General features: G+C 36.3%; 1 long non-coding RNA gene across 1 annotated transcript in view; it reads left to right on the top strand.

Moving 5' to 3' along the window:
- The window catches only part of LOC134807595 (uncharacterized), a 95,693-nt gene that overhangs the window by 923 nt on the left and 81,640 nt on the right, over positions 1–13,130 (top strand). The window lies entirely within an intron of this gene.

The following is a 13,130-nucleotide window of genomic DNA, read 5'->3' on the forward strand; positions in this document are numbered from 1 at the left end:
CAAAAACAGCTTCAAAATACATGAAACAAAAATTAATACAACTAAAAGGATAAATGGACAAATCCATAAGTATAGGAAGCTTCAACAGTCCTTTCTCAGTAATTGATAAAGGATTAGGAAGGAAACTGACAAAAATATAGTAGACTTGAACACAACCAATGAACTTTATCTGATTGACATTTACAGAACACAAGAACTAAAACCACATTTTTTTCAACTCTATATGAATGTTCACCAAAATAGACCATATCCTGGACCACAGTGAAGAATAAAAAACCCAACAACTTAACAAATGTAAAAAACTTTAAATTATACAGCATATGTTATCTGATCATAAAATAGTTAAAATTAAAATCAATAACGTAAAGATATATGGGAATTTTACAAATATTTGGAAATTAAACAACATACTTTTAAATAACCTGTGAGTGAAGAGGAAGTCTGAAGAGAAATTAGAAAACATTTTTGAGTTTAATAAAACTGAAAGTACAATATATCAAAATTTGTAAGATGCAACTAAAGTAGTGCTTCAAGGGCCATTTATAGTATTAAATACTTATTTTAGCATTTAGTAGTATCATAGTATTAAATGTGTGTATTAGAAAAGAAGAACAACAAGCAATCAAAGCCTCTACCTAAAGGGACAGTAAATAGAAGATAAAATTAAACTCAAAGAAAGCAAAAAAAAAGAAATGATAAAGAGCATACATTGCAATGAAATGGAAAATAAAGATAATAGAAAAAAATGAAGCCATTATATATTTTAAAAGAGATTAATAAAAAGCTCTATCTAAATGACCGAGAAAACCCTTTTTAAAAATAGAGAGACATAAATTACCAATATCAGGAATAAAGGGGAATATCATTACAGAATCTTCATACATTAAAAGAATAATAACAACTCTATGCCTATAAATTTGACAACTTAGATGAAATAGACCAATGCCTTGAAAAACACAAACTGCCAAAACTCACACAAAAACTGCCACTTTCCTTGGCTGCTGTTATTCTTTCTGGACCAGAAATTCCTTAAGGATTTTGACTGTGTCTTATTTATTTTTCTTATACCCAATGATTATAGAACACATGACACAAAAGAGGTATGCAATAAATATGCATTGGAAGAATTGATGAATTGAACACTCTAATGAATTTTTCTTTGCCCAGGAGTTGATTTACAATCAGCTCTAACCTTGGGATTTCAGAGGAGGTAAGGAGTATCATTGTTAGTTTTTCATTATCATCTCTTTTTCAATATCATCAAAAGAGATGAAATCATTATCTCTTTTCATCATCCTCTTCATGTGTTTTTGTTGCTTCTTTGGGAGCAGCTTTGAAAGTGCAGATCAGAAATTGTATGCAAGCCTATCTATGCCTGAATGTAAAAAGCTCGTTGCTGTGGTTGTGTGCTGCCAAACTAGTAGTAGACAGTAGACATGAAATCATTTCTTTGGCAGGAAAGAGAAGGAATATAATAGTTCTATCTGACTGCCAGCCTACCAAGATGCTAGGCACCTCATAAATGCCAAGTTAGGAAAGAAGTAGGCTGAACTGGCCAAGAGTTGGAAACATTTTTTTTAAATTTTTTTATTAAAAATTTTTTTTATATTTTAATTTTTTTGTAGAGGTGGGGGTCTCACTTTGTTGTCAGCGCTGGTCTCGAACTCCTGGCTTCAAGTGATTCTCCTGCCTTAGCCTCCTAAAGTGTTGGAATTACAGGCATGAACCATTATGCCTGGCTGAGTTACAAACATTTGTAGTGTTTTTGTTTGTTTTTTATGTTTTTCATGGGGAAGAAATTGGGGGATGAAGAACTTTTCTGAAGTACTTAGGCTAGGTAGGTTTCATCTTTGTGAGGGTTTTGTTTGTTCTTTTTTTTTTGTTGTTTTGAGACAGGATCTTCCTCTGTTGTCCAGGCTGGAGTGAAATGGTGTAATCATTGTTCACTGTAGACTTGACCTCCCAGACTCAAGTGATCCTCCCACCTTGGCCTCCCAAAGTGCTGGAATTATAGGCATAACCATTGCATTATCCTTGTATTTTTGCCTTCAAAATCAGATATCTAAAGATACTGTCGAATGACAACACACACACACAAACATACATAGATTTTAATTAGTCTCTTCATTCAAAGATAACCTTGAAAACAACTCTTGCCAGTTGTAAAGAAAAACATCATTTTATCCATGACAAATCAAAAGTATGTTAATGACATAAGAACATATTTTGAGCATAAAATTGAGTCTGAATTTTTAAAACTCAAGTCCATAGATTCTGAGAATCCTGAAACAAGTCCATTGGTATCAAGACAGAATTTTTTTTCTTAAAAGATAAATCTGCCAGCTATGGTCCACAGGCCAAGTCCAATTCTCCACTTGCTTTTGTAAAAACATTTTTTTTTTTTTTTTGAGATGGAGTTTCGCTCTTGTTTCCCAGGCTGGAGTGTAATGACACAATCTCAGTTCACTGAAACCTCCGCCTCCCAGGTTCAAGTGATTCTCCTGCCTCAGCCTCCTGAGTAGCTGGGATTACAGGCACCCGCCACCACGCCTGACTAATTTTTGTATTTTTAGTAGAGACGGGGTTTCGCCATGTTGGCCAGGCTGGTCTCGAATTCCTGACCTCAGGTGATCTGCCCACCTGGGCCTCCCAAAGTGCTGGGATTACAGGAGCCACTGCGCCCAGCCAAATACAATTTTATTGGAGCTCGGCCACACCCATTTGTTTATGTATTGTCTCTGGTTACTTTCAGGCTACAGAAATGAGTATGTTATACATTGTCATGGTCATCCCCCCAAATTAAGTGGTGATGTCTCCTAAGAAAGTAGAAAAGACTGCAGGGAAAGTTGGTGAGCCTGAAATGTTGTGTGAAGTCCTTTCATTGAAAGAAAATTTGGAAGATATAAAGCGTACTAAGCAAATAACTGCATACAAATGTATGTTTATTATAATTTTGTTCTCATATGCCATGCATACAATTTTTTTCTACACATGAGACAATAGAAAAATTATTAAAGTATGTTGGTTTATATTATGCACAAATCCTTAATGGATTGCAATATGACTTCTTCGTGACATGTCAGAACATTGAGGTTTTAGGAAGGACTGCTAATGTATTTTTATTATTATTATTATTATTATTATTATTCTATTTTAAAATAAGGGACTCCTGTAAGCTCCAATTATTTGAACATTTGCTATTTAACAGGTTTTTAGAAATAGGTTAAATTCAGGTAAAGAGATATGCCTATACTATCTATCCTGTTGGAAATTGGATTCCTATCTTGTTCCTCTGTATCAGCCTCTCCATTGCTCAACTGCCCACTGCTGCAGAACTTGCATTGTTTTGCCAGCTCCCTCACAAGAACTACAGTCCTCATCTCTGGTGGGTGGGCCCCTGCTCCCCAGGTGCCAGCTGCCTCTGCCTTTTTGTGTGGATTCCCTGGCATAGCCTACTCTTTTATTCTGCTAATTCTTCTCTCTTCCTGCTCTAAATGTGTATTCTTTGAAGCAGTGCATGCCTAGGCAGAAGTCCCATTCTTTAGACAAGTTCAAGTATGCATGCTGCCTGTTCTCAACATTTCCTTTCAATATGGTTCTTGCATGGGCCAGGACATGCTGTTTTGCCTTGGATATTTCTGATGCCCACTGCTTTACTGACCCCCACCACCTGTTGTTTGTTGCCATTCCTTCATGGTGCTATCCTGAACATGAGACTGAACTCCTTGCAGCTCCTATAGCTGTCCTCCTACCTTCATTCTTCCCAGGTGACAGCTCTGATTCCGGATCCGTCCATTTCCACCCAATCTGTGCCACCAGTTGGAATGAATAGAGCATTGCCTAATCAGGTTCAGATACATACCAGCCTGCCCTTTGGGACTTGTTTACTTCTGCTGGTCTTTGTTGGTTCCTTTTAACCTGATCTGTCCAGTATAAAATTTTGGGTCCAGAAACAAGGATAACATGTGAGTAATATGATGAGATGTGACCTGAGACTACATTTCTATAGTAACAGGTGATATGCATTGAACTTCAGTAAAGCTGACCCCAGTTATAGAGCCCAGTCATACAAAATATCTATGGCAGAGGAGGCTGGAGATCTCTTCTGTCTTTCTCTTCCTGCTCACTAGATGTGTGATCTCTCTGAGCCTCAGTTTCTTCTTCCATAAAGTGAGGGAGGTAACACTCACCTCAAAGGTTGTTAGGAAGATGTAAAGAACCCAACAGAGTGCCTGGACTTAATGATTGTACAATGCAAAGTAACCATGTCTATGCCTTTTCCTGGCTCTAGAATTTTCTTTTGCAGCCATTACTTCTCACAACTGTGTCGAGACCCAGGTGTCTAAAGGTCCCCCGTTGTTCCAACTTGGAGTTCCAGAAATGAGACTTTGTAGTACAAAAATGTGTATGAATTAAATCTTTTTCATATGTAGGGAAAGACTAGCCGTGTCCAACTTCATTTGATTCCTTCATCCAAGGAGAATATTTTCTCTCTTCTCTTCTCCCTTCTGGCCCCTCACTTTTCTCAATGTTGAATGGTCACATGGTTTGAAGCAAACACTTTATTCTAGACTTGGCTTTGCAATGTCTCCCTAACTGTCCTCTGCTTGGCCATCTTACCTTCTCAGCAAGAAAGAGTTTATTGATTGTCCTTCTACATAGGAAAAAAATCATGGGCTTATGAAAAAAAAATCAGAATCAAAGTCAGAAAATCTAGTCCAGCCCAGGATCTCTTCCTTATCAGTCATATGGTCCTTTAAAGGAAATTTGCTTCTCTGTATGTCATTTTCCTCAATTTCCCGACCTTGGAGGATTGAAAAACTCTATACAACTCCCAATGACTAAGAGACAGTCCTCTAAGTTTGCTTAGAGTATTGCATAGTCCTAGGAAAAGGATAAAAACTCAAATAATATTTTTAGATGAACTGAAGAAAACCTGTGATATTCTAATCTACCTGAAGTAAGTCAAGTTGAATTTCCCAGATTAATAGATTGACTGGAGATTAAAGATAAGGCCTGAGAAACATGTCGAATTCAAGGAGCCCTTCTGTTCATCTCAAAAATAGTCCTGACTCCCTTCCTTCCTGTCCACACATACCTTCTTAAACACGAGGGAAGCCTTTGGAAGTTTTGTTCTTCTCTTCTTATGGTAGCTGCTCACCACTTGGTGTTTTTGCACCCTGCAGATTGAGAGGCTAGGGGTGGCATGAATCAAGTAAGCCTTTTCAGTGAACTCAGTGGGTGAAAATCCCATCTGCCTTTTATCCTTGCCTGAAAGAGTCCCCAAGTGACTGACCTTTCCAGAGCAGCCACATCACTCTCCCGAAACCCACGTCATTGTTCTCTAGCTTACGGCACATTCTGTGTCCATTCTGCCTCCTTCCTCATCAATTCCTCCAATCTTTCTCCACTTACTGCACCACTGGTGGTCTGGGGTGTGCAGCCCAGATGTTTTCCCCAAGTGACCAGAAGATTACTTTTCAAGTGGCTTCACAGAGCAGATGTTCCCTTTCACCTCCCCCCTCAACCCTAGTCCCCAAATGCTGAAACCTTTCCCTTCTTGGGAGAGCACATCGTGTTGCTGCTGTGTGTTTGATCAGGAGAGTACAAGCAGGAACAAGAGAATCCCACACTGACAACTGTTTGGCAGGCGAGCTCCTGGGCTTAAGTGTGTTCCTCCTCCCTTTGCTCCCATTACAGTTGTGAGCAGATGTTCTTGACTGTCCAACTGGCTGATCTTTCTCTGGCCCCCTCGTACCAAGGCTTCTTCCCCCTCCCCTGCTTCATGCTAACCACAACTTACCCAAGACTCTAGTATTTCTTTTTGCCTAGATACAACCATCACCCTTACTTCATCCAGAGCTTTGCTTGCTAAGCCTGGAAAAATCTGTTAGATAAAAGACTGTGCCCTTAAACCTAGCCTTTAGATACAGGTTGCTCCCTACTATTCACTTCATTTGTCTATTATTTTTTCTACCCCTTGCTTCACTCCCTATCCCACTTCTCACCCCAGCTCCAGCCCCTCTGCACTATTGCAGTTCCAGCCATGTTCTCTCTCACCTCTAAGACTTCTTAAGTGACTTTTCTTCTTCCTAGAGCATTCTCCTTTCTCCCTTTCCCCCTTTCCTTGTTAATTCCTGCTGATCCTTGAAATTCCTACCTATGTATGACATCCTCTCTGACCTCTATGTGCCAATCATTGGTTCCCATAGAGCTTGACCCCAATTCAGCCCTTACTTCTCTGTATTGTAATCGTCTTTATACTTGTCTCTCCATTTTTTCATTAACTTAATTTTAAAATCTGAGCAAAAGATTTTATGGCCAAGATATCCGTATCTTGTTTGATTTTACCAGTATTAAACAAGGGTATTAGAATAGATTCCAGCATCCTAGCTCTCTACCTTCTTCTGACAGTGCTCATTGAGCATCTACTTTGTGCTAAATACTCAATTAGATCTTGGAGTCATAAAGATGAGGAAAGGATTTCTCCTGTCTTCAACTAGACGAAGTTTCATACACAGACTTCCAAAGTAGTATGACGCTATTACTGTGGTGCAGTATCCAAAACATCAGGGAAAACTGACACTTAGATAATTAAAGTAACCAACCTTGAAGTGATGGAATATGGCAAAGGAATATGGGAAAGTCAGGTTAGTATTGAAAATAAATTGGAAGTAAGAAATGGTTTGGTGTAGGGACTGACAAACTGCCTACTAGCCAAGTCTAATCAGTTGCCTATTCTGTAAATAAAGCTTTATTGGAACACAGCCATACATATTCATTTACATACTGTGTGTGACTTCTTTCATGCTGTAATGGCAGAGTTGAGTAGTTGTGATAAACTGTATGCCACAGAAGTATGAAATATTTACTATTTGGCTTTCTACAGAGAAGGTATTCTGACCTCAGGTTTAGTGCATGAAAAATAAAAGTGGCCAAGAAAATTTTGGAAAATAATTAGAAAAGGGTGACAAACTTCAAGCAGATTTTTAAATATATTATAGAGTTAGATAATCAAAATAGTATGATATTGATTTGGCAAAAAGCAAATAGCTCACTAGGAAGATAATAGGAAGCCCAAAATAAATTATCTATATAGGAATTTAATATAAGATGAAGATGAAGATTTATTTAATAAAGAGTGCTATAAAAGCTATTCACCTAGAAGACTATATTTCCATTAGATTTTTAACATTCTTCATCCACCCTTATGCTCTCTCAAATTAACAACATATCCCCTTTTTTGCAGTCAATATTTCTTTCTTTACCATTGTTTATTTGTCATTCTTTCTGGGTAAAATTTCTTGTTTCTTTATAGCCTTTACTAAATCTTTCTGTTAAGGTACGTGAATAGTAAATTTTCTGTTTTTGCATACGCAAATGATTTCATTTTACCTATACTCTTGAATAATAGTTTAGCTAAATATAGAGCTCTACCCTCACATATCCCTTCCCCCCTCACTTCAAAGACATTATTTCATTGTCTTCTGACAAATTTTAGTGCGGGTAAGATGTTTATATAGACCTAATTATAGAACTCATTCATCTGTAGATAATCATTTTTTTTGGTTTTTGTAATTTTAAATTTAGTTTATTTGTCTCTGATACTCCCATGGTGTATTAAGATGGAGTTTTAAAAAAATTTTTTCCAGTTGTAGAAAATTCTTAGCCATTATTACATTATTACTTTGATGGTTACCTCTTGCCTATTTCCCACCTTCTCTGTTTCCTGAGCTCTTGTTAGATATTTGTTTGAACTTCTCACCCTTTGTTTCACATATTTTAATAGCATTTACATGTTTTCCAACTCTGGGTGATTTGCTCAGACCTGTCTTCTAATTTTCTAGTACTGTTTTCAGCTATGTCTACTATGACTTTATTGTTTTACCATCCATAGGTCTGTGTGTGTTTTTCAAGTTTCAGTGACATTTTCTATTTTAAAAATTTATATCTTTCAAGAGAATGAGAAGACAAGCCATAGATTTGGAGAAAATATTCTCAAAAGACATATCAGATAAAGGACTATTATCCAAAATATATAAAGAATTTTTAAAACTCAACAATAAGAAAACTAATAATCTAATTTTCAAATAGGCAAAATACCTGCACAGGTATCTCACCAAAGAAGATATGTAATAAGTATATGATAGTAAGCATATGAAAAGATGCACAACATCATATGTCATTGGGAAATGTAAATTAAAACAATAATGAGACACCATTACACAATTATTAGAATGGCCAAAATCCAGAACACTGACAACACCAAATGTTTAGGAGGTTGTATGGAGCAACAGGAACTCCCATTGGCTGCTGGTGAGAATGCAAATGATACAGCCACTTTGGAAGATGCTTGACAAGTTTTATAAAAGTAAACATACTCCTACTGTATGATCTACCAATTACATTTTTCAGTATTTACACAAATGAGTTGAAAACTTATGTCCACACAAAAACCTGCACATGGCTGTTTATAGAAGCTTTATTCATATGCCAAACTTGAAAGCAACCCTGAAAAGCTTTAATAGGCAAATAGATGAATAAATTGTAGTACATCCCAACAATGGAATATTATTCAGTACTAAAAACAAATGAAAGATTAATTCATGAAAAGACATAGAGGAATCTTTAATGCATATTACAAAGTGGAGGAAGCCAATCTGAAAATACTAATACTATATGATTTCAACTATATGACATTCTGGAAAAGGCAAAATTATGGAGACAGTAAAAGGATTAGTGGTTGCCAGGGACTAAGTAGGGAAGTGGGAATTAATAGGCAAAGTATAAAAGATTTTTCAGGCAGTAAACCTACAGTGTATGATATTATAATGGTGGATACATGTCATTTTACATTTGTCAAAACCCATAGAATATACAACATTAGGAGTGAGTCCTAATGTAATTTACACATTTTGGGTGATAAGTATGTGTCAATGTAAGTTCATTGATTGTAACAAAGGTACCACTCTGATGTGAGATATTGATAGTGAAGGAGGTTGTTCATTTGTGTGAGCAGGGGATATATAGAATCTCTACCTCTGCTGAATGTTGCTGTGAACTTAAAAGTGCTCTAAAATATAAGGTCTATTCAGAAGGGGAAAATGTTCTACATGGTTTCTTTTCAAACTTGATTCTTCTTTAAAAAAGTTTTATTTTGCCTTTTAGTTTCCATTCTTTTTTTTCTCTTTGAACATTTAAATTATGCATATGTTAATAGATCTTTCATATACATTTTTGAGCTGGGGATTCCATTCTTTTTTTTAATTCTGGAAAATATCGCTTTTCAGCTATTATTCTTTGCTTATTCCAGAATTCCCTGTAAAAGTGTGTTGGACATCTCCATCTCTGCCTTCTGCCTCCTAATTACTCTTTTATTAACATTTATCTTCTTATACTTTTTAAAAGTAATTCTTTCAAAGCCTTTGTCAGAATTTATATACAAACATTATTTCCTCTTTAGTCAATTTATGTTTATATAGTTAATTTTGTTAGTTCTTGTATTGGTTAGGGATACTGCAAATATACCTCAGATAAATAGAAAAACCTCATTAAGTCTAGCTTTCACCAATAGGAATTTTTGTTTTACATAAGAGATTTCAAAGTAGACAGTATAGGGCTGTGCAACTATTCAAGAATGTCACCAATGATCCAGCTCCTTTATGCCTTTATGCGCCATAATCTTTTATTCTCAGTTTCACAAGATGGGTGTGTGCCTCTAGGCATAATGTGTACATTCTAGATATGAAAAAGGGTGAAGGTCAAAAGGACTTTATCCCAGTGAGGCTTTGTCTGTTTTTTTTTTTTTTTTTCCAGGAAAAAAATATGGCACTTCTGCTTTATTTCACCATCCATGACTATGTCACATGGCCTTCCATAGCTGCAACAGAAGCTGGAATAATGAGTATTTCTTTTTCTAGCTTCTATAGTACAGAAAGATAAGTAAAAGGGAGATTGGGAATAGACATTAAGCCAATCTACAATATTTTCCACAGCACTCTTGCCCTTCACTAGATTTCTTTGAGTGTTTTGTCTTTCTCTGTATTCATCCTTCCATATCAATGGGCTCAATCTGTCTCTTAAATCCCAATTAAAAGAAGCAGGTCTGCTAGTGACTGTGTAGAGTTTTTGTGCTGTGGTGCTCTTGGAGTCTTCAGCTATCCAGACACCAAGTTTGAATGGCTGTTAAAATTTCTGGTAGTAAAGCTACATCTATGTCCTTCTTCTTCCCTTGGACCTCAATGTCTTACAAACTTAGAGCAGTAGGCACCAGTTGCTAGCAGGGTGTTTTCATCCCGGACAATTCTTATTAGTGGAAGGCTAATTGCAGCTGCTCATCTCACATGCAGCCTTTTTATCATTAGCCCACAGGAGCCAAACTTCTGGCCCCTGTTACCAGTTTCTAGACCCATAGCCCAGTATACTTGTTTATTACTTAGCATTTCTGTTCCACTTCAAGTGCACTGAAATGTTCGTATTTTATTAAAAAAAATAGTTCAGCTATGTTTTTTTGGTTTTCTCCTCTTATATTTTGACTAGCAGGCCTATGAACCAGTTCAGTGTGTCAATGTGTGAACTAACCAAGCTATCTATGACTTTTAGTTCTTGAACACATGACTCTTTTGTGTTGTTCTCCATTTGTTTTCTTGTACAATTACTCATAATACATTTGTGAGGTTCTTAAAGGTAGAGATAATGTATTTATATTCCCCAAATGGCTTGATAGATGCTCAATACTGAACTGCAAAAATCCTCTATAGATGCACGGAGGTACCAATCACTGGAGTTCTGGCTTACACATCAGGCACATGAGTTGTTCTTGTATATATTGAATGGGAAATTAAAGGACAGGATTTAAGAGTCCAAACATTCATTTTAACTCGGTTGGGTATTTTAGAGAATTTCTAAGATATTCCAGTAGTCACCTGACCTGGTGATTTAAAGAAGCAGCTCTGGAATCAGACCTGAATTTAAAGTCTAGTTTTGTCATTGTTATCCAGTTTAAATTTGTTCAAGTCACTTAAATTCTCTAAATCTCTGATCCCTTACCTAAAAAAAAAATGGATAGAATAATAGTACTGACCTCACACAGTTGTGGCAAAAATAAATGAGACAATGCACGTAAAGCTCTTTGCACAGTGTCTGGCATGCAGCAAACCTCATGGAGAGGGTATCCGTTGTCATCTGTTAATTTTCTGGACATCCATGATGAAGGCTCATTTTCTTCTTTTTTTCCCACAAAGCATTGAGATCCAGCATAACTAAGGTAAACATGGCTAACTCAAGGTAACCAGTGATCCAACTTTTAATTGTTGCTTTGTAATTTCAGCCTACAACATGTGTCTTTTCTGTACCTTCCACTGTTTACATTGTGCTAGGATTTTCTGAGAACTGCTGTCCAGCTAAGGTCAAATTCTAACCAGTGTTGTGCAACCGAGAAGTCCTACTTACCCATGCTCACCAAATTAGGAAGGTCAGATTTAATTTTTTTTATTCTGTCAATCATTATAGACTCTCCTCCCCCACCCCCATCTTTGCCAGTTCTCTGATTTCTATCACTTCCTATTCTGTGTCATACACTGAAAACTACTCTCTGCCTAATAGGGCAAAACAAGTCTTCACTGAGTAGAAAATGGAAATTGCAATGAAGCTGAAGACTAAAGTATTGCTTCTACACTTTGCTTCTCTTCCAAAGAGTTCAAAACCCTAAAGAATAGCTTCATACACGCTTCATACACTTTGACCAAAAGATATACAGTAGGCAGCAGGACTTTATTCAGGCCTGAAATCAGCACTAAGTAACTTAAAGGAGCATTGTCATGTAATTTTCTTCCTAGATATTTCAGTAACAATTTACTCAGAAATAACCATTTGATTTTTTTTTCTTTTCATCTTAGTAGCTGCCTTCAAAGAATGATGTTAGTTATGGAATAATGGAAAGGTTATTTCTGCCATGCATGAAGACTGAGTAGGCAAAGAAAAATAAATTATTCGAGGGAACTGTTTGAGTTTGTTTGTGCCACTATAATGCAATATGTGAGGCTGGTTTATTTATAAAAAATAGAAATTTATTTCTCAGAGTTCTGAAAGCTGAAAGACCAAGATGGAGGGGACAGTGTCACATGGCAGAAGGCAGAAGGGAAAAAGAGAGGAACTCTGTCCTCACATGGTAGTAGAGCAGAAGGCAGTGAACACACTCCTGCAAGCCCATTTTATACTGGCATTCATTCATTCATGAAGATGGATGAATTACCTAAACACCTCCCATTAGGCCCCACTTCCCAACACTATTACATTAGGGATTAAATTTCCAACACATGAATTTCGGAGGACACATTTATACCATAGCAGGGGCTTTTAAATGTTTTGCAGCTAAGATATATGAAATTGATTTTAACCATAAAAAATTCTAGCTAGGCAAACAGGAAGGAATAAAATTATTTTACTTTTTTGGATACTAGTTTCTACACACTTACTTGATTTGATACTTTTTATTACATTATTCAGTTAGATCAGAAAATCTCATAATTCCCATTCTACCCACATTCATTTGTGCCCCTACCAAACTATGTGGTGATTGTCCACATACAGACTACACTTTTTGAAATGATGCTATAGCCTGCCATATTCTCTGTTTCATGGAATCAGATGTAAATTTAACTTTCAACCTGTATTACATGTTCAAATGAATTTGGATTTGGAGGTTTTATTTAACAGAATGTTGCAATTATTGTTTGATAATTATTTGTTTTATTAGTCTACAAATAAATCACAAAAATTTTAATGCATCTCAGAATCTCCCAAGACACTTGTTAAAAATGAATATTCCTGTATCCAGCCCTGGAAGTTCTAATTCAGCAAACCTGAAGCATCCCTGAGTGAAACTAATGCCTATCATCTTCAGGCAACACTTTGAGAAACACTGTCTTACTTTTCTCACTGTTAAAATTTTTGCAAAGGTGCTTTCAATCATTTAGATATTGTCAATGGCTGCTTTCTTTATTTTTTCAAGTTTTAATTAATACATAATAATTGTATCTATGGGATACATGTGATATTTTGATACATGTATGCACTGTTTTTCATGATGTCTACCAAGAGATTATAGTTTTTCTTTTCTATTTTCTAAC

Source organism: Pan troglodytes, chromosome 10 (assembly GCF_028858775.2).
Source record: "Pan troglodytes isolate AG18354 chromosome 10, NHGRI_mPanTro3-v2.0_pri, whole genome shotgun sequence".
Classification (NCBI taxonomy): Eukaryota; Metazoa; Chordata; class Mammalia; order Primates; family Hominidae; genus Pan; species Pan troglodytes.